The sequence below is a fragment of the Lipotes vexillifer genome, unplaced genomic scaffold, assembly GCF_000442215.2.
Source record: "Lipotes vexillifer unplaced genomic scaffold, Lipotes_vexillifer_v1.1 scaffold333, whole genome shotgun sequence".
In the NCBI taxonomy this organism is placed as follows: Eukaryota; Metazoa; Chordata; class Mammalia; order Artiodactyla; family Lipotidae; genus Lipotes; species Lipotes vexillifer.
Window position 1 is genome coordinate 1,767,470 of NW_006790633.1, and position 6,000 is coordinate 1,773,469.

Sequence of the window (6,000 nt, forward strand, 5' to 3'; positions counted from 1 at the left end):
CCTGCCAATGCAGGGGACACAGGTTTGAGCCCTGGTCTGGGAAAATCCCACATGCCACGGAGCAACTAAGCCCCTGTGCCACAACTACTGAAGCCCACGTGCCACAACTACTGGAGCCCGTGCTCCGCAACAAGAGAAGCCACTGCAATGAGAAGCCTGCGCACCACAACGAAGAGTAGCCCCTACTCGCTGCAACTAGAAAAAGCCCGTGTGTAGCCAAAAGTAAATAAATAAATAATTAAATTTAAAAAGTGAGTAGAGAAGGAGCAAAGCCAAAATTCTTTTAAGAAAATTGTTCTAACTCCATCTTAACAGAGATACAAATGGGTAATCAAGGGTCTAGACTAGGAAATCTAGAATGCTCAATAGAGATAATATTAAATAACCATTGCCTTGATGGTTATGGAAATTGCTTTGCTTTAGGCAAAAGGAAGTTTTAGAAAAAACACTTCAAAGAGCTCTAACAAATAAATTTTAAAAGATGTAAAATTAATAATAGGAAAGGTTTATCTATTTTCCAATGTGGATGAATGTCAAGTGGCCTCTCAGCAGTTAAGATGATTTTGACTTTTCCACACATACATAAACACAGAATCTTCAATTTGGCTGAGGCATGAATCTGTCACACAATGTAAGCCGAGACAGTCTCTTACCTGCTGAGTGATTCTAGGTCACCACCCAGCACGCCCATCTCTACATTTTCTCTTTCCTTATTTTCTACTTCTTGTGGTAACTTTCATGGAGAGCCAGATATTGCTGATGCTTTGAAATGTGGCCGTCAGGGGAGAGTTAAAACTTGAGATACTTTAATAAACAGAAATCCCATGATTCTTGAAGAAAATGAGATTTCTGAGAAAGCTAAGAGACTGTATAAATATGTATTTATCTGTGTTTAGGGAGTTTTCTGAAGTGTTAGTACATAGGCCTCATTAAAGTCAAGTTTACTATATTACCATCTAGAATAAACACAAGACTTCTTTGAATCTGGTTAATCTATACAGAGCTCTTTCTTTCGTACAAAGGAGAGAGGCTCCAGGGCCTGTAGCAAAAGACAAAAATGAACTTCAAGGCCCTAAGATGAAGTCAAATACATGGCTAATTTAATGGCAATCACCCTACAGAGTCTGTAATAAGCACTACATGATTAAGAAGGGGCAATTTCTATTCAAAATGGCCCCCTGTAGATGACCTATTAAACATTAACGTGAAAATGAACGTCTAACCTAAACTACTTTGATTCAGAAGATGACCAATTTCTGCTCTTAGTGCCAAGACACGCCTCATCAGTGAGGGACAACCTCCCAGTCCACTTTTCATGGACAGATGGTGAGCCATGGCCTGCCCTTGACTCCACATACTCATATGGATGCTTCTTCACACTAACCATTATGGGGTCAAGTGAAGGTTTAGAGACTTGGGGAAATAGCACATTCAAAAGCTCATTCATAATTTGTTGGAGAAATGGAGAAAACTGAGAGGTACAAGGGGTGGAGTGGGACACCTCTATTTTCTGTGAAGTGAATTTTCTGACATCCTTTAACTCAACTACTGTTGGTCAACTGCTCCTTAAAAGATAATCAAGTGATAATTCTCAGTAATGTTTACGTGCATCAGTAATCAAACAAGACAATTATCTTAATTTTTAGTTCAGGTCTTCTTCACATTTGAGTTCATTGATTGTAAAACATCTGTACTTGAAAAGATAATCAAGCGATAATTCTCAGTAATGTTTACGTGCATCAGTAATCAGACAAGACAATTATCTTAATTTTTAGTTCAGGTCTTCTTCACATTTGAGTTCATTGATTGTAAAACATCTGTACTTGAATCAAGTGTCAGAAAGTAGCCTTTGACTCTAGCAGTTTTCTTGGCTGTATTTTTTTCAGAGTTGTATAGCATACTCTATAAACAACTTATTTAATAATGTTGACTGCTTTATAGTATTCCATTAAGTATTCAAATGCCTTATCTGCCAGTCGAACTTCTTTTCCTTAAAATGGATTCCTGGCATTTCTAAAATTAAATACTGTCAGAGGAAAGAAGAACTTTGCATTTATAATGTACCAAATGATGTGCTTTGACCACTTAACAGATGATGTACTGGCAACTATTCAAGGTTCACATTTGTGGTCTCAGTTTGGAACCGGGTTTCAAGAAGTGTACTAAGTGCACACCCCAACCATACTAACTAATTACAGGATTTACCATATTTGGTCCTCCAATTGTGTTCATTACTGATATGAAATAAAGCTCCCCAGAGCAAAAAAAAAAAAAAAAAAAAAAAAAAAAGGAAAGATGCTAGGTTAAAGAACTATAAAAGAGTTCAAATGCTGTTAATATACAACTATAAAGAGATGAAAGAGGAAAATGGTAAATTGAATATCTCAATCAGATTCCATGTGTAAACACACATCATAACCCTTGACAGCCTGCTAAAGCCAGCCTGTTCTCAAATTCAGTTAAGAACATTACTGGATCATGACGGACTGATCATTATACTAGTTACGTCAGAAAAAGTAATTACTTTGATTTCTGTGTATCCAGCTGGTTGCCACATTCCTGAAATCAGAACCCTCCCTAAAAGGACCAAAAATACTAAATAATTAAGGAAGCAGCATTAGCACTTTAAAATTACTTAAAGAGAAAGGCAACTTATCTAGAAGGTAGAACAGCACACGAGATATTTGTCAAAGCATTTACCATCTCTACAGGGTACTTTCATTTGAAAGCTGAAATTAAGTCCCCCAGAAGGAGATACTTTGAGACTCAATGTCATTTTCACAAAGTCATGTCCTTCATTAACACTAAAGAATCTAAGTTCAATTTTCATGAATTATCATTAAAACTGGAGTCAGTCAATTCATTTAGAATCCATACAACCAGTTCTAATTCAGCAGAATATGTAAAAGAGGCACTGTTTTCATTTTTTTAACACAATCTAAAGACTGCACTCCTTCCGTTTAAAATCTCTGCAAATGAACCTTCTTGGAAGAAGTTTCACAATTTCCTAGAATTTAAAACAAGACAAATCAACTCCATGCTTTTTTCAGACTTCTTACCTCTGTTGCCAAACTCAAGACCTGTTGTACCAGCTCCTGTGTTTCTGATGGTTTCTTGAGAAACAGCTTCACTACAGCAGTAAACAGAGTGAGCTGTACCTAAGCAAATGTAATTTAATAGGTAAAGTGAAAGGCATTTGCATTATTCCACACCATGAATTCCAAAGTGATATTTTCCCAAATATGACTTACTATGAGGTCTTTCTGATTTTGATTAAGAAACAAAGGTTAAAACTCAGCCAATATCCACAATAGCAGTCAAAGGTTTTCATCAACTGAAAACTCACTAGCCTCCTATCTCCAAATTGCATTTTTTGGCATCAAAAACTGCTGTTTTGTTTCTGGCCCAGATAATCACCTGTATTTCTTAAAGTACATGCTAACATACTGATGGCAATAAAACTGGTTCCTGACCAAATTCTTTATTATTTACTTCCACCAAAAGCTACAACTTCCAGGGAATTAGGGAATCATTTATCATACTGAGGCAAGAGCCAAGACAGTAGAATTATGCCAGATCACAACCAATTAAGAGTGGCATGCTAGGGCTTCCCTGGTGGCGCAGTGGTTAAGAATCCGCCTGCCAATGCAGGGGACACAGGTTTGAGCCCTGGTCCAGGAAGATCCCACGTGCCGCAGAGCAACTAAGCCCATGCACCACAACTACTGAAGCCTGCACGCCTAGAGTCTGTGCTCCACGACAAGAGAAGCCACCACAATGAGAAGCTCTCACACCGCAATGAAGAGTGGCCCCCGCTCGCGGCAACTAGAGAAAGCCCGCGCACAGCGACAGAAGATCCAATGCAGCCAGAAATAAATAAATAAATAAATGAAACAAATCTATTAAAAACAAAAGAAAAAGAATAAAATTTTAAAAACTAAAATTAAAAAAAAAAAAAAAGAGTTGCCTGCCAAACCATGAAACTACTGGCTGGGGTATGTTCATTACTATGATAGATTACACACATGAACTTCAATTTGCAGTGAGTACAAATGCCGGGGAAAAAGCTTTAATAATTTATCTGCTTCTCTGGGCCTTTGACTCGAAGGTCTCTCAGTTTTGGTAGAAGACAGACAGAAGATGGGAAGGAGTCTAACCATCCACAAAGAATCTTTTCAAACTGCACATGCCAGCCTTCACCCCAGACAAAAACCCCAGCCGCAACTGAGCCACAACCATTATTAACAGCAATGGGTAATCATCTTTAGGTGACAGAAAATTAAAAAGTAATAACTACTGCTCTAAGTCAGTAGTTGTCAAAGTGTGGTTCTGGACCAGCAGCAGCAATAACATCACCACCCTCAACCTTGTAAGAAATGAACATGCTTAGGCCCATCTAAGACCTACTGACTCAGAAACTCTAGGGGTGGGGCCCAGAAACCTGTCCCTTAACACAGGTTAAACACCAGTGCTTAGGTGCTTCTATGGCTCATTAAAGTTTGAGAACCACTGTCTAAATTAGGCAGGCTCGTTCCAACAGAATTTAGCACAACTAAAAAAGATCACCCCTTTTTGGGAGAAAAATGAACATACTATATGTGTATATAAATTCGCACACATGAAACTGCCTAACCTTTACCTTTCCTGAAATCGTCCCCAAAACATCTAATACATAAGATATAGATGGGAACTTACCTGGGTGCTTTCATCATGAAAACCTTCCAGGAAGCTCTCTAGTAACTCATCTGCATTGTCAATTCTTTCAGCATATTCTCCCACAATCCAAATCATAGCTGCTCGAGCGTCTGGCTCATCCAGTGAGTCTAAGTTCTCACACAAAGTGGCAATGATACTTTCATATCTGATATAACAAAATGGACTATGGTTACTGAAGGCAAAACTGAGAAGTATATTTAACAATGAAGCCTAAAAACCAAAAAACCATGGACAAGGTACCCTAAACCACCACCAAACTACAAAGACTTTTAGCCAAGAGAATGTACAGGCTTTAAAGCCAGAAAATTATAAATGTCTTCAATTTTTCTTCAATTATGTTTTAATAACTAGACCATAAATCTTTATAAAAGCTTATCAGATATTCTTTTCACAAGGAAAAACTAACCTATGGTTTAAGATAATACCACTACCTTATATTTCTCACAGTCTTTCTCATAACTAGATCAGAGAATTTTCCTATTACTTCATTTTACCTTCATCGTAGAGGAACAGAAATTCCACTTTACTATTAGGAAAATGGAGTCAGACAACAATAGCATCCAGAAACAGTAATTTTGTCTCTCATCCACCTATCTCTGCTTTCTATAGAGATCTGTATGTTCCTTCCTCCCAAGGCACCCACACTAATGACCTGTTTTTCTAAAGAAATCAGCAATTCAAGTATTTATTTTTACAGGTCTATAGCTCTCATTCTTTACCATGTTAAATCCATCTCCTTGGCTCATACGATTTTTTTTTTTTTTTTTTTGTGGTACGCGGGCCTCTCCCGTTGCGGAGCACAGGCTCCGGACGCGCAGGCTCAGCGGCCATGGCTCACGGGCCCAGTCGCTCCGTGGCATGTGGGATCTTCCCGGACCGGGGCACAAACCCGTGTCCCCTGCATCGGCAGGCGGACTCTCAACCACTGCGCCACCAGGGAAGCCCGGCTAATGTAGTTTTAAACATCAGACTGAAATTGTATAATAAATGAGATATGGACAACTGAATAATACACTTAATTGTTTGCCCTATTTCCACTGATTAAACCAGGTTCTCGATAATGCTTTCTTAAAATTAAACTATCATAATCCCTCAGTAATACAAACCAGAAATGGACATATTTCTTTACCAAGCATATTAAGATATACACCTCCCCACTTAATCAAGAACTTTAGAAACCCAACCCTGCTCTTTCCTGGGAGAGTGGTAAAAGTATATGATCCTTTTTCCAAAAATACCATTTCTAGAATTAAAAAAAAAAAATATATATATATATATATATAT